At 44.3% G+C, this 25,128-nt stretch overlaps 1 protein-coding gene and 2 non-coding genes across 6 annotated transcripts in view; all 3 read left to right on the top strand.

Annotated features, from left to right (window-relative positions):
* The first annotated feature begins 3,172 nt into the window (after window positions 1-3,172).
* Window positions 3,173-3,279, top strand: LOC126084901 (U6 spliceosomal RNA). The gene has a single exon (XR_007519131.1). It is a non-coding gene; the product is annotated as a U6 spliceosomal RNA (small nuclear RNA).
* A 3,169-nt stretch (window positions 3,280-6,448) lies between these two features.
* Window positions 6,449-6,554, top strand: LOC126084907 (U6 spliceosomal RNA). Its single transcript, XR_007519136.1, has one exon. It is a non-coding gene; the product is annotated as a U6 spliceosomal RNA (small nuclear RNA).
* A 5,601-nt stretch (window positions 6,555-12,155) lies between these two features.
* The window catches only part of STON2 (stonin 2), a 174,503-nt gene continuing 161,530 nt past the window's right edge, over window positions 12,156-25,128 (top strand). For all 4 annotated transcript variants that reach the window (XM_049899774.1, XM_049899772.1, XM_049899773.1 and 1 more), the window contains exon 1: window positions 12,156-12,301. The gene's annotated coding sequence lies outside the window, so the exon portion shown is untranslated. The remainder of the gene's footprint in view (window positions 12,302-25,128) is intronic.

The raw sequence follows: 25,128 nt of genomic DNA, 5'->3' as shown, positions 1-25,128 counted from the left end.
TCCCACCTACCTGGCTGTGCAGATTAGGGGAGTGGCTCCTAAACCATGCAGTACAGCCCGGCTAAACAGGGCTCCCAAGCTGCGAAAAGAAAAAGAAAACAAACAAAACAAAGCAAAACAAGAAAAAAAGAAAAAAGCCCCAAGGATCCCACCAGCGTGGTGTTGCCGGCCGGGGGAGTGGTTCCCCAGTTGAGCGTGGCTGCACAACCTTTCAAGAAGCAAAGATGGCACACGGAGCCAGGTATTCCACAAAAATATGAGGAGGCGGTATGAGGCACAGAAGAAACCAAAAGAGATGGAAAGAAGCAATACCACTTTAGGGGCCCGGCCAGTGTGGGCAGGGCGAATCCAAGCAGCCTGAGGCCAAGACAGTTGCCTCCCAGCCAAGAGACTGTGGCTGGCGGGAAGCAGAGGAGGCTGAGGTGGTGGGGGGAAGAGGGGGCTAGGAAAGCATGTACCACTTATTACCGGGTGCTCCTCTGCTGCTAGGAACTTCGGGAAGCTGCTTCCTGTCCGCTAATCTCCTATGCGGGTGGGGCAAATCCAAGCGGCACGTACGCTGCACTTCCCGGTCGGCTGAGTCACCGCAGCCAGTGAGGAAGCTCGGAGGTAGAGCAGCCAGGAGAGAATGGGGGGCGGGAAAGCCTGTATTGCTGGTTACTGGGTGCTCTGTCTCATGCTGGGAGTTCCACAAGCTGTTTTCCCGTCTGCCGGAGTCCAAGATGGTGGATCTGTGCTACGTTAGCTGGTGGGCCTTCTGCACTTACCTCTCCTTGCTCTCTGTCCTCCCTCAGCTTCTTATTCCATTCTGTGCTTGGTTTAGTTTTTTCTCTCTTCATTTGACACTTCAGCTTCCAGGAATGACGTTTGTCTGTGTTTTACTTAGTTTTTTGGGTCTTTGCTATGGAGGCACAGTGTCATGCTTGTTTATGGCGCCATGTTGGCCGGATGTCAACTGTGACCTTTTGGAAGCAGATAGCCAGGTCTTTCTTCAGAGGCATCCTGGGTGGGTTCAAACCATCAACTCTTTGGTTAGTAGTTGAGTGCTTAACTGTTTGTACCACCCAGGGACTCCTAGCAGGGTAGTCCAGGCGCTATCCTAAACACTTGATATACTTAGCTTCCTCAGTCTTCACAAGAACCTATGAAGTGATATTAGGGATTGAATTCTGTCCCCCCCAAAATTATGCATTGAAACCTTGGTTTCTATACCTGTAAATATGGTCCTGTTTGGATAAATAGTGTTTTGTTTATTATACTAATACTCGGGTAGTATTAGGGTGGGTTCTAAATCTAATCACTTCTGAGTCATAAAAAGAGCAGACTGGACACAGAGATACACACTGGGGAAGACAGATGCCAGGCGAGGATCGTCTACAAACCAAGAATTACCAAGGAACACCAACAAGGAAGGAAGAGACACACCTGAGGCCCTTATTTGTACTTTTAGTCTCAAGAACTGTAAGAAAATAAATTTGTGACCTTTAAAGCCACCCACTGGTGGTATTTGTGTTACAGCAGCACTAGGTAACTAAGATTGTGACTCGTATTGACCTTATAGGACAGAGCAGAATTGCCCCACAGGGTTTCCAAGGAGTGGCTGGTGGATTCGAAGTGCCAGCCTTTTGATTATTAACAGCTGTGCCCTTAACCAGTGTGCCACCAGGACTCCTCCATTAGGAGGCTGAGAAAATTGGGGCAGTCAATGGTTGAGTAACTTGCCAAGGGTCTTAAAACTATTAAGTGACTAAGCCAGGATTCAAATGAGGGCCACCTCTTTCCCGAATCTGGGGCTTTACTCACTAATATCGCCTTTCAGATGCCAAACAATCTCAGGTATTGCTGCCGCCTCCGGCAATCTCACTTTGGAAGTGTTTTCTCATAATAATTCCCTTCTAGTACAGAGCAGGACTGAGGGTTAAGAGACCTGTAGCCCTGCTACAGATACGTGGGTAATAAAATAATGATAACAATGACCTTTTATCGAGGCCTTACTATGTGTCATATAGTAATGCTCACCAAAACCCTGATTCAGGTGTTATCATTATCCCCCGCTTTAAAAAGATGGAACTGGGGCTCAGATCTGACCCAGGATAACACAAGTACAAGGTGGCAGAGCTGGGAGTCAATCCCAGGTCATCTGAAGTCAGAGATTCCCTTCCAACTACTACCCCATGGTACCTCTCCATCTTGGGCAAGGCATTTAACTTTCCTCTTCCTTAGTTTTCTTATCTTTCAAATGGGACTAGTAAAAATAACTACTATTTGTGTACAATTGTCTCCATTACAAGAATTCTTAGATTATGTATCTCATTTGAATCTCACAGCAGCCCTACTGAGGTAAACAGGGTAGGAATTATGAACCCTACCTGTCTCCTCTCCCATTTTACCAAAAGGCCACAAAAGTTAGTGACTTCGCCAAGGCCATGTGACTAATAAGTGTCTACATTAGAATTTTTTAACTCTGAAAAGTTAAAAATCACCTTACCAATAATAGAACACATCATATACGGTTGTGGTGGGGGTTGGTTGACCACCCAAAAGCCTTTCATAGCCCTTTTCTCCCTTGCCCAGGCTGGCTGAGCTAGCATGTTCTTGGCAATGTCTGTGTTCTCCTCTTTCCCCAGGCACATGGCTCAGCTGCATTTTCTAGCCTGCCTGGCAGTTGGTTTGGCCACGTGATGGTGTTCTGGCCAATGGAGTATGGAGGAAGTGATGTGCACCACTTCCAGCTTGGCTCATAAATCCTTCTTTGCATAACCCTCACTTCCTTTCCACATGTGCTGGTTCAATGGAGATGACTCTGAGCTCTGAGGATCTAGAGGAGGCAGAACCACAAGACAGAAGGAGCCTGGCTCCCTGAATGACTGCATGGAGCAAAGCCTGCCACCCCACCCCTCACCTCGACCATGACCTACCCTGGACTGGGATAAAAATGAAAAATTACTTTTTGGTAAATTAAATCATTGAGATTTTGTTATCTTTTTTTGTTGTTGTTACTTAAGTTTTATTGCGTTAAGTCTAAAATAATGTTATTTACATTATCTGAAGGAAGCTGGGTGGTGTAACGGTTAATACTTGACTGCTAACCAAAAGGGTGGTAGTTTCAACCCACCCAGCAGCTATGTGGGAGAAACACCTGGCAATCAACTTCCATAAAGATTACAGCCTAGTGCTCACTTTGGCAGCACATATACTAAAATTGGAATGATGCAGAGAAGGTGAGCATGGCCCTTGGGCAAGGATGACACGCAAATTTCTGAAATGTTCCATATTAAAAAAATAAAAAGATTACAGCCTAGAAAGCTCTATGGGGCAGTTCTACTCTGTCACACGGGGTTGCTATGAGTTGGAATTGACTCAATGGCACACAACAACCAGTAATCAGGACTGGCCCTAGGGTGTGCCGAGACCCAAGCAAACATTTTTTGCAGGGTCTCTGTATAATATAAATAATTTAATTGAAAATATATTTTGAAATTCACTGGCCTATCCGAGGAATGTGGAGCCCTAGTGGTACCATGGTTAAGAGCTACAGCGAGCTATGGCTGCTAAACAAAATGTGGGCAGTTCAAAACCCCCAGCCACTCCTTGGAAACCCTATGGGGCAGTTCTACTCTGTCTTATAGGGTCACTTTGAGTTGGAACAGACTCGACAGCAATGGGTTTTTTTTTTTTAATCTAAGGAATAGTTATTTACCCATGAAGAGTTAGAATAATGGGGAGAGGAGAGTTATTACATGTTTATTGTCCAATTAGTGCATGTGAAGATGCTTCATAGGGTCCAGGCGCTATCTCTTCATATTCTTTATTGTTCGATACACTATTCCTGGCTAATTTCATATCTACTCTTGCAAGATTAAGGTAGTAACTCTGTTATTAATCACAGTGCCATTGCTCTTTAAACCTGTTTATTGAACCAAAGGGTCAGCAGTTCAAATCCGCCAGGCGCTCCTTGGAAACTCTATGGGGCTGTTCTACTCTGTCCTATAGGGTCACTATGAGTCGGAATCAACTCGATGGCACTGGGCACTGGGTTATTGAAAAAAATATAGATCTTCTTGCCTATGCAGTTCTCATACCATTTATTTAATGCTGGTTACATCATTAGTTATGACACTGCATCATCCATCTTGCTGCCCATGGATACTCACTTCCAATGACTCTGTCAAAGAGTGTTACTGTGCTTTGCTGACAAAGACCACAAATGTCAGTCTTAACCCGAGCATGCAGGAAATGTGGGCAATAATTTGTTTCCTGCTATGTTAAATTTACCATCTGGAATTTTATAATATAAAAGTAGAACAACACATCTTCCCACCCGGTCTTCTCTTGAACTCCTTAGGCCCTAGCATTGCATTCTTAGAATGTGACCACACCCCTGCCTTTCATATACCATCACCAGTGGGGACAATACGAGAGAGGACCACGGATGGGATCAGAAGAGCAGTCTCATTCATGTCAGGAATACCCATCCCTTGTCCACACACCTTAAGGCCAATCAGAGAAAACACAACATCACTACATCAGTTAGAGACAAGAAAGGACATCAACCAAAAGGGCCTGGATTGGGATCCAGCCACAGGGCCCAAAAAGACCCCATAGGTACAAATTCAAGAGTTCCTTGTGGCATCTAGTCAACTCCATGAATGGGATACAGAGTTCAAGAGTGTCCAGAAAAGGAGAAATAGGAATGGGGGAGCACATTTGGGTGCTGATGCAAGCTCAGGTTACCTCACTAGGACTGGAGGCCCCAGCCAGTCTGAGGCACTTGTTAGGTGCTGTCAAGACTGTTCTGACTCATAGGTACCCTATGTACAATGGAATGCAACACTGCCCAGTCCTGCGCCATCCTTAAAATCATTGCTATGTTTGAGCCTGTTATTGCAGCTGTTGTGTCAGTCCATCTCACTAAGGGTCTTCCTCTTTTTTGCCGACCTTCCACCTTATCAAGCATGATGTTCTTCTCCAGGGACCGGTTCCTCCTGATAACATGTCCGAAGTACATGAGACAGAGTCTCACCATCCTTGCTTCCAAGTGGCACTCTGGCTGTACTTCCAAGACAGACCTGTTTGTTCTTCTGGCAGTCCATGGTATAGTAAGGCAAAAATTGTGAGGAAGGCATTTCAAAGCACAGGGCCTCTTGAGGCATGGAGCCTGGACTAGAGCCCCATTTGCTGGATCCAAGGGCAGTACTGCCAGTAATGCATCTACTTTTCACTGTAGAGGCTGGAAAAGTCAGCCACTGGGTAAGTTTTCCTAGCTTATCTTGCAGCTAGGAGTGGGCACGTGACTCAGTTGTATCCAGTGAGGTACACGAGAAGGTTTACCAGATGAGGAAGGAGTGTTTGAGAAAGATTTTCCTTCCTGATAAAAAGAAACTCTGGTGGCATAAAGGCTGAAGGGTACGGCTGCTAACCAGAAGATCAGATGTTCAAATCCACCAGGCGCTCCTTGGAAACCCTATGGGGCAATTCTACTCTGTCCTGTAAGGTCACTAAAAGTTGGAATCGACTCAACAGCAATGGGTTTGGTTTTTTGAGTTTTCCTGATAAAAAGGAAAGCCTCTTTTTCAGCCCAGTCTACTTTCTTCTTTCCTTAATAGACTTTTCTGAAGATGTGATACCTAGAGCTGTGGCAACTATTTTGTAACCATGAGGCAATAAGCCTAAGATGAAGACTCAAAAACCCAAGGATGGGAGAGAAGAAAGAAAGAGCCTGGGTCCTTTAACAATTATTGAGCCATCATACCCTGGGACTGCCAACCTCTAGACTGTTTACGTCAGATAATTAAATGTTTTTACTACTTGAGCCAATATAGCTGGTTATTCTGATACTTGCAGCTGAAAAGCATTCCGAACTTATATATAGGCTAAAAACATCAAAGTCCTACTCAAAAGCAGGCTAAAAGCTGAGTCCTACCTGTGCAGATACCCAACATGCAAAGATTGAAAGAGTCTCTTTTCTCATGGAGCTTCCAGTCTAGAAAAGGGATAAAAATGTAAACAGATGTAATTCCTCCAATGTTGACTAACATCTGAAAGAGTGTATGGGTTTAATCACTTACCTAAAATAATTCAATTTTAGTCAAGTATGATCATAGGTGGTGTCTATGGATGGTAGAAAACATTACTTTTCTTTTGGAGTTGCCTTTCAATTCACAGAGATTCAATGGCAGATGGGACTGTAGTGGTCCCTTCTGTCTCAGATCTCCCTTTTTTCTCTGAGTCTTCCTTTATGTTCCCCTCAGTCTTTGGTACCTTTCTGCCTTCGTCTCCAGGTGCTGGGTCCATCTTGTTTATTGCTGTTTGTGAGGTCACAGGATGGACCTCTTCTTCATTTCTAGTTCCAACCTGGAGGGCTGCAGAGGACAGACTCTTGTAGTTGGTAGATTCTTAAAGTTCTTCTTAAGATTAAGCTTAGTTAAAAAAAAAAAAAAAAAAATGCGCGCTCACTTTGGCAGCACATTTACTAACATTGGAATAATACAGAGAAGATAACATGGCTCCTGTGCAAGAATGACATGTAAATTAGTGAAACTTTCCATATTAAAAAAAACGCTTTTTAATTGCTAAATTTTGACTTCTCTCAGAGCGCTGGAAACCCTGGTGGTGTAGTGGTTAAGTGCTATGGCTGCTAACCAAAGCGTCGCCAGTTCAAATCCGCCAGGCGCTCCTTGGAAACTCTATGGGGCTGTTCTACTCTGTCCTATAGGGTCACTATGAGTCGGAATCGACTCAACGGCACTGGGTTTGGTTTTTTTTTTTTTTTTTGGTTTCAAAGAGCATTATGTCAATGCGTTGTTGTGTTCTAAAACCCCCTTCCCATCAGGACTGTAGTACAATCAAAACAGGTAAGAGGGACAGAACACTCTGTCCTCCACACAAAAATGTTAAGATAAATAAAATTGCTAAAAAGGGGGCCTGACGTTACAAAATGCACGGGGTATGAGAGAAGGTGCATCTGTATCAGCTTGTGGGGATCAGGGAGGGCTTCACAAAGGACTAGCATTTGTGTTGGGCTTTCAAGGGTGATTATAAATGTGTTGGGACACTTGGTTTTAAGTGACGGAAACTCAACTCAAACTAGTTTAGGAAAAAGAGATTTAATTTTAAGGATACTAGGATCTCTCTCAAAAAAACAAGAAGAAATCTCGAATGACCTGACAGAAGGAAAAGCAAGAAATAATTGGTCTGCAGTAACAAATGGAATGGAGACTCTCTCTCTGCCTTGTTTGCTTCTGTTTCTCTCTGCATCTTAAACCAGAGAAAGAGTGACTCCAATTCTGCTCCTGTTCGGAAATTCTCAGAGAATCTGATTGACCCACCTTGGTTCAGTTGTCCACATGTAGACTAACCAACTGCAATCAGGGATGTGGAATCATGTAAGAGCTTATCGGCCCCTGCTAGATATACACAGTTAAAAGCAGTGAAGGAAGAACCCCCAGAAGAAGGGGGCAGGTGCTTCCAGAAGGAGGGCTGTTGTCATCACTATTGTGTGTCATGGAACTGGGCAGATGAAATACAAATGAGCAGTGAAGGGCACTGGAAGATAATAAGTAGGGGGATAGTCAGGGAACAGCATACCAAGTAGAGGGAACAGCATGTTCAAAAGCACAGAGGCATGAGAAGACATGGTATAGTCTGCGAACTACAAACAGTTCAATATTGGTGGAATATAAAGTTAAAGAGGAGAATGAAGTTGAGAATAGAGAGGTAGGCTAGGCATAATCAGGGAGGACCTTGTATTCCTTGGTAAAGAACTAAGATTTCATCCCTTAGGTAATGAAGAGCCATTGAAGGATTCTGAGGAGAGATCGTTCCAACAACAGTGAGAGGAATGCACCAGAACAGTGTTTAAGAGAGTGTGACACCCAAGATGAGCTGATTTTACTTAATGCAGAGGCTGGATTTAAGAGGTATGCAAAGGAAACAATGAATATCACTGATTCACATAGTGAAAGGGTTATTCTTTTAGTCTATTTGATCAAGTCAAGGAGAAACAATCAGCTTAGTGCTGATATGTTTTTAAACCCATTGTCATCAACTCAATTCTGACTCATAGTGACTCTATATGACAGAGTAGAGCTACTCTATAGGGTTTCCAAGGCTGGATTCTTTTACAGGAGCATTCTGCCACATCTTTCTCCCACGGAGTGGCTGGTGGATATGAACCGCCAACCCTTCAATTAGAAACCGAGTGCTTAACCACTGGCCTCTCTAAGGTTTGCTAATCTTCCTTTTTTATCAAAGAGCAGAGCCTCAAACTCAGAACATCCAGCAGCCAACAATATCCAGCTAAGATTAAATAACATTGTTTTATTTTCATTGGATTACTTTTGTAGTTAGCACTCTACTTATGACAAGTGATAGTGGTTTTTCATTCATGATAATGATATAAAAGTTCCTTTTCAATAAAGTTGAGCAAAATAAGAGTCAATTTAAAGGAATAGTTAAGTATATGACAGTACAGATGATACATGGATATGGCAAGAATGATGACAGTGGGACACAGTGGACTAAAAGCTGGAGTATATTGGATTAGGAGAAAATAAATTATTAAACACAAGACACCAGTAAGATGGATGTTACAATAGTCAGGTGGGAGATTCTTTTAGAGCATAAAGCCTAATGTTTATTTTGTTTTCCTCTCAGGAATAAGCCTTGAAGGCAACAAGAGTAAATGTCTAGTTAGAACCCTAGTCAGCAATGCAAAACGTTGTCAGTGATGTTGAGCTGATGTCAATACATTCTTTCAAACATTAGCTCCCAAAATTTCTCCTGACATACCACCTCCAGTCCACTTTTTGAGGGAGGATGGTATAAATGAATTAAGTAAAATAGTAAGTTGTAATAAACCTTTTACTCATCCCTCAAGTTCCTTCAGCTCGAATGCCACCTCCTCTGAGAAGCCTTTCCAGATTTCTCCATGTCAGTGCAGCTGGTCTTTTCCCTTTGCTTTCAGTGAGCCTTCATCCACATCTCCCTATCAAAGCAAAGCTCTTGTTGAATAGCTTCTCGGTATGCCTCCACATCAGGCTCTAAGCTATCCAGTAACCCTGTCTTTCATTCTTTCTATCCATAGCAGTTAGCACTACTCTGGCACAAAATAGGCAGGAGTTCAATAAATATTTGTGCACCAAATGAATCTTACTGTGGGGATGTCATATTACAGAAAAACACTTGGAAAGTCATTACAATCTATACCATCAATTTCAAGTTCACTGAAAGTTCATAGAAGGGAAAAATCAGCAAAAACTGGGAAACGTATTGAAGGTGTTAGGGATGTTACAAGGCTTGGGTTGGAAATAGGAAATCTAAATAAAGGTTCTTCAACACACCACTTCAGCATCTTGATAGCAAGACTTTCCACTTCAAAGAGTATGTGTGTGTGTGTTGGAGGGAAGGAAGGAAGGAGCCAGGTCCTTGTAAGGGTTTTCACTTGTCTCTTCTTCCTTTCACCCTTCACAAAACCATCACTTTGGAATTTGGCTGACATTGTCAACAATCTTTCATATCTCCAGCATCCCAAATAGTCCCAGACCATAAACTTTTGAGGAATGGAAACACCTCTGACAAAACTAAACGCTGGATTGACAGAAGTTCATTGAGAGTTCATGGAAGGGAGAAGGGCGGGAGCAGTGAGAACTTGTTGAAGAATTTCTCATGGCTACTGGCTTGAGCTGGGTGTGGGACTTAAAGACATAGATTCCTTCAGACCCACAAGCTCCAGAATCCTTTCCAAATTGCCAGTTAAGACAGCTCTAGTCTTCAAAAAAATCTGAAGCTGCACTGCCAATATGGTAGCCACTAGCCACATGTACGTATCTAAATTTAAATACAGTTACAAAGTCAGTTCCTTAGTTGCACTAACCGCAGTTCGAGTGTCCAGTGGCCATATGTTGTTAGTGGCTTCTATATTAAACAGTTCAGATAAAGAACATTTCCATCATCACAGAAAGTTCAATTGGACAAGGAAGATCTAAGGAGTAAATGCTTTCTGGGTTACTAAGGGCAGGAGCAGGAGGGGAAAAAGACTCTTAACTGCCTTTAAAGGACTTTTCTATTTCTCTACCCTTTAGCTCCTATCTTTCAGAATTTGACTAACATTTCCCTCCCTGACAGTCTCCATGCTCTCAGAATACATTCTGGGTACAATTTTGTTTGTTTTTATAATTCGGTGGGTTTTAGTATGTTCACAAAGTTGTGTAACCATCACCACTCTCTAATTCTAGAACATTTTCATATTCCTCCAAAAAAACATATACTTATTAGCAGTCATTCCTCCTCTTCCCTCCCCCTAGCTCCACCAAAAAAACCCAAACCTGTCATAGAGGAGTTGATAGTGAGCCTAGAGGACAGAGTAGAACTGCCCCTCAGGGTTTCCAAGGCTGTTATCTTTACAGAAGCAGATTGCCACATCTTTCTCCCGCAGGGCGGCTGGTTGGTTTCAACCACTGACCTTTTGGTTAGCAGCCGAACACTTAACCACTGGGCCATGAGGGGTCCTCCTCCCAGCTTCTGGCAACCAGTAGTTTACTTTCTGTCTTTATGGATGTACCTATTCTGGACATTTCATATAAATGGAATCACATAATATGTGGCCTTCTGTGTCTGGCTTTTTTTACTTAGCATAATGTTTCCAAGGTTAATCCTTTTTTGTTGTAGCATGTATCAGTACTTTCTTCCTTTTTATAGTTGAATAATGTTCCATCGTATGGCTTTACCACATTTCGTGTATTCATTCATCAGCAGATGGACATTTGGATTGCTTCCTCTTTGGCTTTTACAAATAAAGCTGCTGTGAACATGATGTACACGTTTTTATGTGGATATGTGTTTTCAATTCTCTTGAGTTGTGTGGAACTACTGGATCACTCGGTAAGGGTCTAACTTTTTGGGGTGTTGCCAAACTATTTTCCAAAATGGCTACACCATTTCACCTTACATACATTTAAGAAAAAGTTTATTCTTCTTTTTACTTGAATACAATGAACAGAAAATACCTTTCATTGTTGGATTGGGTGGATGGTCACTTTGACCCATACCAAGGTCCAGTCAGCCTGGAACTGGAGGATGTTCTGTTGAAGACTCTGAAGGATAAGGGTGTGACCCTCGTCTCCCTCATGAGTGGTGGAACAAATGTCTGATGGCACCCTGATATATAGTAATTGTTATTATTCTTTAGAAACGCTCTGTGTAGGTGGAGGCCTAAAGGACTATGGGTTAAGAAATGGAAGATGGGAACTATTTGAATTTCTGACTCTCCCTCTCTGTCCTACCTGGTGCCTCCCCACCACAGTGTGACTGCTGGTATGCATGTCTTTCAGATGCAAAACTGATGCCACTTGTCCATACATTTCACTAGACATTATGGACATCTTTCTGATAGCCCTTTCCTGTATTTCTGAGTTAATATAGGTAAAGCTTTTGCCACAGTGCCTGGTAAGTAATATGCGCCATTCAAATGTTAGGATTATTATTATTATTCAGCCTCATCTGCCTAGCTAGATATTTTAGAAGAAAAAGCTTATTCTTCTCTGTAAATGAACATCTCTCCTTGTTTCTCCACCCCCCTCCCTAAAAATCCGTTAATGTGAACTGGACAAGTTTCTTCCCCGTTGCTGGCTCGGGTTGGACCACATAGAGATTATGTGTGTAGTACAATCTCAATCCACAAACATTATTGGGCGCCCACTGTTTTACAACCACTGCTCTGAGCCCTACGCCCTTTATATAAAAGGAAAGTATCACAGTGAACATAAAGTCAGAATCCCATGTTGGAGTGAGGCCGGGGGAACAAGAATTCCCGCGTCTCGGAGGCCCCACAGACCAGTCCCGGCGGGATTTGTGGATGGAACTTCGAGGCGGTCCCTCCTCCCCGCCATCCCTGTCTTACTCTCAGCGACGGTCTCCGCCGCGCCCAGTGAGGGCAGAATCCCTATGTCAGCATCCGGGTCGGATCACAGCCCCCAGGGGCGGCGGGGACCAAGGTTGAAGGGCGGGAGGGGAGGGGAACAGGTCCCGGCGGCGCCCCGCCCATCCCACCGCCCCGGCTTTCCGGCCGCCCAATCAGGGCGCGGCTCGGGCTCTCGCTGCGGCCAATCAGGAGCGGCGGGAGCGGCGCCGGGAGCCGGCGGGCGCCGAGTGAGCTCCGTAGTCTGATCCCGCGGCGGCGCTGCGGCCGGGAGGGAGCGCGGGGAGAATAGCGCACGCGAGCGCGGAGCCCCAGGGCCACCGAGCCGGCCCCACCGCGGCGACCTTCTGGCCGACACGTGGGACCCTACAGGAGGTGTCGCAGGTAACCGCGCCCCGCAGCGGGCGGCGAGCGCGCCCCTCGGGAGGGGCCGGAGCCCACGGCTCCGCAGGTGAAGCGGGCGGGGGGCGGCTGGCTGCGAGGTCCTAGCGCCGCTGCTCTGCCTCGACCCCGGAGGGCATCGTGCGGCCCCGGCGCCCCACGCCTGCCTGGGCTAGAGCCGCGGTTCAGCGCGACATTTCCACAAGCCTGGAGCGCCCCGGAGTTGGGGAGGAGGGATGAGGGGGTCTGCCAGAGGCGGGGGGGAGGGGTCGAAACGCCTGTGACGCCCCCCTCAAGACACTTTTTGGCAATCGATGTGTTCCCCGGAGGTCCGGGGTGCCAGGATGTCTTCGTTGGCCCGAGTGGGAAAGCGACAACAGGTGTCCCTGGGGACGGTCGGTGTCTTTTCTCCTCTACCCATGAAATCCCGGCCTTGGCGCTCTGCCCTGCGTCAGGGGTGTCCGGAGACGGGACCCCAGCCCGGCCTCCCAGGCGCTCTGCCCGCTGGACAGCGCTCAGAGGCGGCTGGACCCGGGGCTTTGGATGGAGTGTCCTCCGAGCGTTGCCAGGCAATTTGCTGGACACCGGCTTCTCGCAGGGATGAAGAGAGTTGAAGATGAGACTCTGTGTGTGTGTGTGTGTGTGTGTAGTGTGTGCGTGTATGTTGGTGCAGCCCCTGCCGAAGGGAGCTGCCGGAGGGCTGTGAGTAAATCATTAACTGTGGTCTTGTGCAGCTACTGGTGTGTGCCTGCGTGCCTCTCCCTCTGCTTCTCTCCTCCCACACACTCCCTGCGCAATGTTCTGTGTCCTATTCTCCACTCTTCTGCCAGGAAAAAACAGGGGCTACCCCTTTCTTTCAGACTCTACGTTGTAGAGGAAGTGCTTTCTCATACCAGGGAAGGGAAGAGTTTAAAAAGCGTTCTGTTTTACTGTTCTGTAACAATCAGATGAAAAAATAAAACAAGCAATAATATCTTTTTAGCTCTTCATAACGCTCCACCCCCTGCCTGCTTTAAAGTCAGTTGCATGACCCCTTCCCCCCATTCTGAGTGTGTGGATTTCTGTTGAAGCGATGGTGTTTCCCTTGGGATCTGTCTGTGGGTTAGGGTTGTGAGCTTCGACTTTGGAAAGCAAGTGGCCGGGATTCAAACCCCAGCCCTGCCTGCTCGCAGCTTTATAACCTTAGGCAGCTCTTTCATCCTCTCTGTGCCTCATTCTCCTTATTTGTAAGATGGTAGTAATTGCTCCTGCCTGATAGCATTGTTTTGCAGATTAAATGAGCCAGTGCCTGAAAAACACAGAATACAACGCTAAGTGCTCAATAAATGTTGGCTCTTGTTATGCACTATACAGCAAAGCTTTACTCTGGGTGAAGCTTCACTCCGTGCGCATAGTCTTTTAAAGAGTAAATCACATGTTTCTAAACTGGTCCAGTGACCATTTGGAGCCCGGAACAGCTTTCTGTGCTTGAAGGGAGAAAATGCCATTATTGTTACTGATAATGTTTAAAAGTAATACAGCCTTTGGGGAAAAAACTGCACCATTGGAATGGTGAGAGAGAGAAGTGGATTCCAACTAGTAACTGAGAAAAGCTTTGTAACCCTTGAAAAAATTGGTATGAATGTTTTATGAGAAGAGTATCTTAGTACTTTGTTGAGTACTGGTCTTTCATTAGCATGGCCACTTTGAGAGGGGGTGGATATTTGAAGGTTCTTACACTTTCTAAAAAACCAAAAACCAAACCCATGGCCATTGAGTCAATTCGGACTCATAGCAACCCCACAGGGCAGAGTAGAACTGCCCTGTAAGGTTTCCAAGGCTGTAATCTTTATGGAAGCAGACTGCCACATTTCTTCCGCTGAGGGGCTGATGGGTTAAAACCACCGACCTTTTGGTTAGCAGCCCAGCGCTTAACTACTGTGCCACCAGGGCTTCTTCTTTATACTTTCTACTCCTCCCCTCAGCAAACAAATAAAAGCTTTTAGGAAATGAGAGAGAGAAAGAAAAACAAACAAAAAACCCAGCCACAACAACAAAATGCTGGCAGCTCATAGAAACCTGAAATTGCAGTTGCCACCTCAGGCGTTTGTTCCCATGTTGAACACTGAGTGATCTGATTCACTTCTCTGCCACTGTCGCTTTCCTTTTTTATAATCTGAAGTGTCAAATAAGCATCCCCACCCCATTCGTTTTCTTTTTGAAACCTAAAATGTCAACGTATATCACACTTGCTTGGAATTCTGAACCCTTTGTTACTTAACCTCTTACCCTAACACAACCCCAAAGGGACCTTCCCAAAGATCTGTCCTTTAGAGAAGTGTCAGCAAGAATCTGCTTGTCTTATACCATAATGCCCCCATAGCCAGAGACTTGGAGCAAGAGCAAAGATAAAATGCCCCAGTTCTCTTAGGGTCTCCAGTGCCTTTTCCAGGGGCCATAACATAAATACATCCACATAGGGAAAAAAATGATTGTTTTCTCAGGTAGTAGGAAGCCCACTTCCGGTTGCAAATCCTTCAAATCAAATTATGCTGTTGCCCAAGGTAAGTGATATGGCCAAGCGTGATGTCCAGAGTATGGGGAAGTATAAGCCCCCGCAGCCAGAGGTCGTGGCCAAATAGGAGGAAAAGTGCAGGAGTCAAGGCCAGAAAAGTGACCCAGAGGAGAATGAAGAAGAGCCCTAGGTTTGTGTGCCAGGGATCTGGGACCTTATCCCACAGGCAGGGAGCAGCCGCTGAAGGATCTTAGGCAAGGATCCAGAAGGGGGAGATTTTGAGGCCTGGTACACATCTCTCGTAGCAATGTGGAGAAAAGAATGAAATGGGTAAGGCAGAAGGCAAGAGAGGATGAGGGCCTGCACTAGGACAGTACTCTCAAGTCATGTAACTGGAAATTCCACTGTTAGAAATGGATTTGTTTGGCACACAAGCGGCTTGTCTTCTTCCCAAGCCCTCTCCTAAAATGCGTATATACTCTCTTTTCTTAAAGTCATTGTTCTATAATACTGTATAAAGCAATGGTTCTCAAACATTACCTGGAAGACTTGTGAAAACAGATTTCTGGCCCCACCCTCAGAATTTCTGAATCGGTAAATCTGGGGTGGGGCCTGAGAATTAGCATTTCTGACGTGTTCTCAGGTGATCCTGATGCTGCTGGTCTGAGGACTGCACTTTGAGAACCAGTAAACTAAAGGGAGAAATCAAGATGTGGTTAAAAGCTGAATGGAAGGAGGAGAGAGCCTGGGAGGTCCCAGGGAAGCATTCTCCATGTGGCAGTTTTGCTGAAGGCTGACCATGAGCAGTGGGGTCTCTGAGAGTGACTGGGACTCTAGATTTATATTTAATTGCGGATGTACTTCACATTAGTGAGGAAATAAAAAAGCTCGATTCAGAGAAGAAGCATACAAGTACAGCCTTGTCTCCTCCCTTTGTAGTTCTGCACAGACTTCCCATCCTGTCTTTGAGCACACGCCCTTTTGTCTGGCTCAGGACCTCTCACTCAAGCTTGTCAGTGTATTTCAGTCCCGAGCCATCACATTTCTTGTTGTTCCCGCTTCAGTTTCTTTTGGAGCTGGGTTTGCCCACTGGGTGGACATTTGGATGAATTTTAATATAGCCAGACCAAGAAATTGCTCACTTCACTTGAGGTCACCTTCATGAAAAAGCATCTGTGCCATGTGGTCATGCTAATTGTGATTGACCTCCTTCGAGATAAATAATCCCCTGAGAACCCAAAATCATCCAGGGTTTGGCTTATACTAATGGGTGGAACAAGTCATAGCAATTCCCTTAACTGTGACTCACCACCCCAGTAATGATAGAGCATGCTAAAAATGGACGTTAAGAAAAAAAATGTTGGTTTGGTACAACATAACACAAGATATAAAACACAGTGAAGGTTTATTTTCTTTTTACTTTATTTTTCTCAATCCTGGGTATGGCCAAAGTTTGAACCCTACAGGGGGTCTAGATAATCCATGGTATACCTGGCCAACAGACAGCATTTGAATGCATGAAATATTTGCAGGGTCATATTTTGAGTGCTGGCTAGCAGTTTAGAATATTTGTTTCAGAGGGACGAGTGTAAAATGATCCATTGGGGTATGGGTGGAAAATACTAGAATTTTTATGCATATTAAATTTGTTTAAAATAAGAAATATCAAGTGGACCCTCACTATAAGATGAAATGAGTGAGCTTTGAAAAGACTCTTCGCCTAATGAAGACTTGACAAACAAATGCCTACTGTTAGGGTGTGCTTTTTGAGAGAGGAGAATTTCCCCAGGATTCTGTGCACCTGCAGAGGTGGATAAGAAAGCTGGAAACCGTAACCTCTCTCCAGGAGGCCTCAGGCTAACTAAGGGTTGTCTGTCTCCCATTCCAGGTGCTTTTGGAAAGGCACCCATTTTCCTTTCTCCTGCAGACTTGGCCTCAGTGCTGCCTCCCCTTGGTCAATTCCATCGTCAACTTCAGCAGTTCCTTCAATCTCAGGTTTCTAGGAAACTTGGCCTCAATTTTCAAAGGATGCAGCAAGCAAAACCCTAGACTGAGAGTAAGAGCTTTTAACAGAAAGGACACTTAAACTTGCCGGGAGGGATTTGAAACCCTTAACACATTGACTGGGAAGTGTTACTATCCCCCTTGGATTGCATTGAGCTAGGAATTTGGTATTTAAGAAATACAAGACTCAAATTGCTAGATAAATGCTGTCCTCTCTATATGTTTATATTGGATAAGTGCTATCATATTTATTTTATTTATATACATATATATATGTGTAGAGCCCTGGTGGTACAGTGGTTAAGAGCTTGGCTTTTCACCAAAAGGTCAGCAGTTGGAACCTACCAGTTGCTCCCTGGAAACCCTATGGGGCAGTTCTGCTTGGTCCTGTAGGGTTGCTATGAGTCAGAATTGACTTAATGGCAATGGGTATATAAATATATCTATATTATATCTATATATATATATATATATTTTTTTTTTTGCAATCTCAGGAGGTAGGTTTCTAAGGCTACTGCTGTCTTCCTGAAATGCCAAAACTAAGAAACAATTGGCCAAAATAACATAGTCAAATAACGGACTAGCAGGATTGAAAATTCAAGGGCCCCGTGAATTTTTCGTTCATGTGTACTAAACCAGCTGGCCACATGCTAGCCTGGACCTGTGCCTTGTGGTGGCCTCACTAACTGGCCAGGGATGGTGAATGTTCTTTTTGAGGTTTAGTTACAATGAGTGTGAAGCTACTTTGCAGACTGCGCGTGGCCCAGTAAGACCTCTGGAACGTGGCTTCATACGAATGGCATTGAGCATCTCTTGGGTACAAGGCTCTGAGAAAGGCGTTATGAGGAATTAAGGCAAGTGTAGTTAGTGCTCAGTCTCTTTGCTTACATAGCCTCTAAGATAATGTTTATGCGGAAATAAATAATAGTTAAACAACAGCAGTAGGCAAGTAATCAAAGGGGGTGCTGAATGCCGTGAATTCAGAGAAGGGGGTCTTTCTGAGGTTGTGCTGGGCTGGGTGGCTTGTGGAGTTGCAGTGATACTAGGTTGGAGGGAGAAGTAGGATTTAGGGAGTTGGGAGCACCAGTTTTCAGGGATGTAAGTCAACCCAACTCTGTGGCTGTGACAGTCAGCACAGGCCTGTTTCAGGGGTCAAGCAGGTGAGGGGAAGGAAGTCCGAGTCAGATGACTTAAAGTCTTCTTGACTGCCACTGGCCATCTAATCCCAGTGTCCTGACAGCTTGTATCACCTCCTGACCATGAAGCCATTCAGTGACTCATTCGTAGATGAATAACACTGGACTCTGATCTGACCTTAACATGTTCGCTTTATTATTAATAGGAAAGCATTTTGAAGCTAAGGATGTCAAACCCAGTGCCACTGAGTCGATTCCGACTCATAGCGACACTCTAGGACAGGATGTCAAACCTCTTTATAAATAAAATCTAATCCTATCATAAAATCTGTCAGATTGGCAGGCAGTGGGTCGCTCTCCATTTCCAACATGACCCAGAAAGGTCAAGTGACTTGTTTGAAGTCATGCAGCAATTCCCTGGCACCTCTGTGTTAACTGACCCCAAGTCTCCTGACATGTGGTGGTATCCAGCTTAAGTTGCCTCACAGATCTCTATAGGGATGGTGGCACTAAGAACACAGGGCCCCTGTCATCAGTAGAATTTCCCCAGCTAGTATTATACCACATGGAGACCCTGAACTGTAACCCCAAAAAATCCTCGTTAATTTTAATTTGGGGATGAGATAATTACATACACCCTTCTCTTTCAGGCTTTACCCTGGCTCTCATTAACAGAAGGTACCATTTTAGTGCTGCGGGTCTGTGCAAACAAGCCATCTGAATGAAAGAACATTCTCAGCATTTTTTGTGCCAATGCCAGCCAGCATAAAAGGATTATCGGTGGCTTTCAATCTGCCTGAACTTTGAAGTGAGACACCAGACCCTTACCAGCTTGATAGAATCACCACATTGGCTGCCTTTTGAAGTTAGCTAATTGCTTTAAAAAAAAAAAAAAACAGTGAGATGCTTTAAATGAAAACAGGTTTCATTTCTCTATTTGCTTTAGAAACTTAGTATATTTGCCTGGCTTTCCTGACTTAAGCTTTTAAAAGAGAAGAATTATAACACTGTAGGTAAGTGGATAAAGCCACAGTGATCCGTAGATGGTGCATTTTATTCACTAATACATTTTTTAAATGCTGTCTAGTGTGTGAACCCAAAGCTGCCAAAAATAGTTTTCATAAAATATGAAAATTCATAAAACAAAAAAATTCATAACGTAGACAGTGTTTATTTCCTGTATCACCTCTTGTCCTTACATTCCCTTCATTTTGGACTCTGAACAGTTGAAGGGTGTGAAAAATCATTATTAAGATTATCAAAATCATTAGCAAGAGCTATCATTTATGGGATTTTACTATGTACCGTGCTAAGCCATTTACAGCACATTATCTCATTTAATGTCCACTTTAACTCTGTAAAGTTGGGAATAGCGTTACCTGCATTCTACAGGTGAGACAAACAGAGGCCAGGGTGAAGTATTCACCTCTCTTAGTCTCTTAGCTCTAGAAGCTGTAGTCACTAGAAAACCGAAGGAAAGGTGCTCTAAAGAGGAGTTAACAGTGGCTGTCCTTCCACGCTGGCCATGCCCACAAGGATCCTAGTAGAAAGCCAGCTGTCCTTGTCCTTGGCTGTTATGCTGTTGGCATGGCAACTGGACCACACTCTCTTCTTTCCCTCTCTCTCCCTCCTTAATACTTTCTTACTAAAGCAACATCATTGGAGAGTGGGACCTGTGTGAATAAATACAGCCTGTCTGTAAGTCACTCACCCATCAGCCTGTCGGCACAGGCGGACCATGCATCTGCAGCAGCTTGGCCTTCTGTTTGTCGACAACACCTCCAGCTGGCAACGCCTCTAGCTGCACCGTCCATTGCACTCTTGAGGCCCTGGAGCTCACGTGCTTGGAAGTTGGTTGGTTTTAAAGTTCCTGGCCCCTGAGTAGGCCTTGGGGAGGCAGTTCCAGGGAATCAGAAGTTTGCTTTCATGTATCAGACTCTGACTTGGCTGGTCAGAGCACAGTGCTTATGGATCCAGGGGCTTTGATCCCCCATCATTTGGTTACCTCTTTCCCGTGGCGAGGGCAGAGCGTGCCCCCTGGCCTGCCTGGGTACTTCACAGAAGTGGGTCCAGTCATAATAAAGCCAGATGAGTGTGTAGGTTAATTTTTGCATATGTGTCACTAAAACCAAAACCCATTGCCATCTAATCGATTCCAACCCATGGCGACCTCATAGGACAGAGTAGAACTACCCCATAAGGTTTCCAAGGAGCGGTTGGTGAATTTGAACTGCCAACCTTTTGGTTAGCAGTCCAGCTCTTAACGATTGTGCCACCAGGGCTCCTATGTGTCATTACTTAAAGGAAAAAAAAAACCCTACTTAGAGGTATGCATCATGAATGGAACATGGCAAAGCAGTTAAGGGTGTGGTATCTGGATCCAGGCTGTGGCCTCGGAGAAGTTATTTAATCACCTGGTGCCTCAGTTTCCTTATCTGTATAAAAAACCCAAAATCAAACCCATTGCTGTTGAGTTGATTCCAACTCGTATCTACACAAAAAAAAAATAAAAAGGATAATAATAATCCTACATCACAGAGTTGTTATGTTATTTGTAAAACACTTTCAGGCCAATGTCTGGGAAATAAGAAGTGCTACATAAAAAAGCTACGTAAGTGTTTATCAAATAGCATATAAAAAATAAGGTGGTAGGTGAACACTGTCATCTGCAGATTAGACATTGCTATGAAAGCAGAAGGAGCTTGTCTAACTGCTTCAGTAGAGGTACTTAAGATGAAATTGAAATTTAATGAAGTGTACTAGGAGCACATAGGAGAAACATGTTTGTATGCTGCCTTTTTGTAAAATGAGTGAGAGAAAGGGTGTAAGAGAAAGAGGGAAGTCAAGGGTGACTTGATCATTTTGGCTAGGACTCCTAGGAAGGTAGAGCTGCCGTCAGCTTGGGCGGAGTAGACTTCTGGTGGAGTCCTTTTGTGGGAGGAAGAGTAGTCATTCCATTCTGAATACATAAGTTTTGCCGGCCTGGTAGAGATGCTACACCTGTGGAGGCAGGTGAGAAGTCAGGGCTGGAAACAGCTATGTGGGGGTCACCAGCTTATAGATGAGATGTTAGTGCTGTGAGGAAATGAATGTGGACCAAGAAGGGAGGGGACCCTAGGGGGACTGACCCTGCAGGCATCCCAGCTCCAGTGGAAAAGTCAAGCTAGCACTAATTTCCAACATATTTGCTTGCCTTTGTTCATTTCTTCACTTTACCAGTGTAAAATGAAGGGTGGACCTGTCCAATGGGATTTTCTTTGACTAGTTTATCATTTGAGCTCTACCAAATCCCTCCTTTTGGTTCAAGTCTTCTACTAGTCCTAGAAGTATAATGCCATGGTTAAGTGCATGGACTAGGGTCAGGTACCGCTTGACCTCTTAATAGCTTTATGCTTTTGGGCAAATTACTTAACCCCTGAGACTCAGTTTCTTAATCTATGAGGTGGAAACCAGTGATAAAAATGCCCATCTTGTAGAGTTGAGTGCTCAGTAAATGCAGCTGCATTAATGTTAGGAAGCTCTTCATCTCTTCCTCACTGTAAATCTCACTGTCGATGCCAGTGTGTTGGCAGTGAGGAGTGGTGACGGCTCACACATTTTAAAAGCCTTTTGGATTTTCTGCGAACCGAAACCACGTTGTAATTTAACTCATACTGCTACTGTTTTCCTTCTTTCCATTAAAAAGAGGGAGGTCAGGGAGATACTGCAATAAATTCCACACACATATGTCAACCACTTATGTTTCCTCTGCAGTTGAAGCACTCCTTTCAGTCTGGCCCGTGTTTGTGGCAATTGCTACACAAATCATAGATGCAGTAGCATTCAGAGGCCTGAAAACGGAGACACAGAAAATATCGATATCTCTGCAATGACAGTGTTTAAGTGTTATATGCACTAACATCATACTAGAGTCCCTGGGTGTCACAGAAGGTTAAGCGCTTGACTACTAGCCAAAAGATTGGTGGTTCAAATCCTCTTAGAGGCGCCGTAGAAGAAAAGATTGGTGATTTGTTTCCATAAGGCCATACATAACCTTGAAAACCTTATGGAGCAGTTCTACTCTGCACACATGAGCTCACCATGAGCCAGAGCTGACTTGACCACATCTAACAACCACCAGATACACAATTTAAATCCACTGGGCGCTTCTTGGAAACTCTATGGGGCAGTTCTACCTTGTCCTATAGGGCCGCAATGAGTCAGAATCGACTGGATGGCAATGGGTTTGGTTTTTTTGGTTTAATGACTACCACCACCACCACCCCGTACTTGCTGTTGACCTCTTGTGAGCCAATTAAGAAGGTACTTTCCCATTTCTAATGAACTGATTGATCTAAGTTTTGCATCCAAGTTTTATACTTGGATGGAAAAATGCATCTAAGACACTTTATTTCACTCAGCAAATAATATTATTCTGAACATATATTTTTTTAAAAGTCTCACTCTCAAAGCTAAATAAAATTCAGAGATTCAGAGAATCAAATCCTGAAGTCCTCAATTCTCGAATTAGTGTGTCTGCTGTGTTTGCGTTTATGCTTTATATGTTTTGAATTTATGGCTTTTTCTATATTGCAAGAGTTACTATCAGTGAGATGTCTCCTGAAAGCAATACTGCTATTAGTGGTGGCGTGGCCACTAATATGTGTGACAGCGTGGTTCGTTTCTAAATCACTATATATGTGACAGCGTGGTTCGTTTCTAAATCACTACTAGCATTTTTGAGGAGAAACCTCCGATGGAGGTGGAGACTGGAGAAGAAAACATTAGACATGCCAAAGCAGAAAATTTAATAGGAGTGAGCTTCCAATGATTAAGTTTTCCTTTTTGGTCTTTTCAGATTGAGGAAGTAAAGAGAATAGGCATAAACTGTGGGAAATTTCCATCAACTTGGAAAAAAGAATAGAATGAGTAATTCCTAGCCACCCAAAGAAAGAGCCCAGGGAGTTACAAGGTCAAAGGATCTTGTCCCATTTGTCAGTGGTGACAGCCTCGTCTCCCCCTCAAAAGACTGCTTCACCCTTAAACAATAGAAGTGTCCTTGGGAAGCTGAAAAGGTATATGCAAACGGGATTTTTATATATCCAATCATTTTAGAAATACACCATGGGTTAAACTTTTCTCTGTTTTCTAAAATTTTCTGTAGTGAGAGTATACTCCTTTTATAATAAAAAAATATCAGTTAGAAAAATAAATTTAAAAGTAGGAAATGTGCTAGGAGTGTGGGGTTGGAAGAGTCCCTGGATAGTGCAAACCGTTAACAGGTTAACATCCTTGATCACTAACCAAAGGGTTGGAAGGTCAAGTGCATGCAGCGGTACCTTGGAAGAAAGGGCTGGTGATCTACTTCTGAAAAATAAGCCATTGAAAACTCCATGGAGCACAGGTCTAGTCTGACACACATGGGGACACCATGAGTTTGGGTCGACTTGACGGCAACTATTTTTTTGTGGGGCGGGTGCATTGTCACCATATAAAGGTGCTCTGTTGTAAGAAATTGTATAAAGTGAGAATTCTTTTGTTTTACAAGTTGTAATCCTTCCTAATGCATCTGCTGTCTAAATTTACAATTTATAAAAGAAAAAAAAAAAGTGTGGGGTGTCAGTAGTACATCTTACCTATCCGAATCCAGGACCCTGCTCTACCAAAGCAAAGCCAGTCCTCAGTGGACATTTGACTCCCACTGGGCCAAGCTCACCCAGTGTGTCCTGGCTTCTGACTGCTGTCCCTGGGAGTTGGAAACACTTATGTTCCCCTGCCTTCAGTCAGCAGATGTAGACTTGGGAGCTTTCTTGCCCTGGCAGGGGCCTGGGTAAATAAAGTCTTGTACCCAGCCCAGGGCCCCAGCTGCAGCTGCAGCCAATGAGGCCAACTGTGGCGGCCTGAGTTTTAGTATTTGGCTGGGTTATTTTGGTTTTATGCCTGTGTATCTGCTTTGTTGGGGGAAGAGGGAGGGAAGGAATTCTTAGAAAAGGGAAGGAGGTATCCTCTGCATTACTGAAAACGGAAATAAAGAATTATCAGTTCAGGGTCAGTAGAAGCCACAGTGCCTGGCTTCCTTCTGCTGTGCTCCCCTGGAATGACTTTGTTTTGTTTTGAAAGGCCTGAAAGCAACTAGAGATAAATTGTTCTGGGTGAAGCTTTGAACAGGGAGTTCAGAAATCCTTGGGACATTCATGGTGGACTTTGGGAAAAGTGTCTGTGAAGCTCCTAAACTTATAAATAATGTTGCATCTGTGTGTTTTTTTTCTGGAGATGAGGGTGTGTGGCTTAAGTTATATCTCAAAGTAATCCAGAGGTCCATAATTTCAACAAAGTTTAAGAACCGGTTCTAAGGTGAGGCCTTCAAGTTTGAGTTGTACATCTTGGTCTTGGCTCTAACTAGAGAATTATTCCTGATGGATGACATGTGGATGTAGAAGTGTCAGTATGACCTTGGCGCACCCGCAGAAGTCCACGCTGCAGAAAAGTGAAGGAAATTTTACTTCTGCAAGTGAAAATCTACAGCCCCTGCATTTCTGTTTTAATGCCTCCTCTTCTCCCCCATCTCCACTGGTATTGAGCCTGCGCAGAGGTCCCTTATCTCCGTATTATTTGAAGAGTTCACCATTTGGGGTGAATACAGACATCTCTTTTACCTGGTCCTCCTGTGAGTTCTGGAGCCCCCCTGTGGGTTCTGGAGCCCTGATGGCACACTGGTTAAGAACTTGGTTGCTAACCAAAAGGTTGGCAGTTCGAATCCACCAGCCACTCCTTGGAAACCCTGTGGGACAGTTCTACTTTGTCCTGTAGGTTCGCTATGAGTTGAAATCGACTCAAAGGCAATGGGTGGGCTTATGGATTCTAAGAGAACCAGGTTGATTTTTCCTTGTAATGGAAGATTGACTTTAACTTAGGCCTTCATGATGGTGACAAGAGAAGACGTTTATAGTAGACTACCAAGTGGCTAATCTGTGGCTGACTTTCCCCAGGGTCCCAAACTTGATTGTTATTTCTCCTCATATTATACATTCTGAGTAACTTAGTCCAAACCCACAGCTTCCAGTGACCTCTCAGTCTGTATTATCAGCCTCCATCTCTCATCTTCCAAACTCTGGACCTATTTAACAGGTCCTGCAGCCATCTCAGTGTGGTTGTCCCATAGACCAGTCAAACTCACTGTGTCTGAACTCATCATATCCCTACCACCCCTCAACTAT

This window comes from Elephas maximus, chromosome 10 (genome assembly GCF_024166365.1).
Source record: "Elephas maximus indicus isolate mEleMax1 chromosome 10, mEleMax1 primary haplotype, whole genome shotgun sequence".
In the NCBI taxonomy this organism is placed as follows: Eukaryota; Metazoa; Chordata; class Mammalia; order Proboscidea; family Elephantidae; genus Elephas; species Elephas maximus.
The sequence above is the reverse complement of the archived record's forward strand: the minus strand, read 5'-3'. Positions and strand labels throughout refer to the sequence as shown.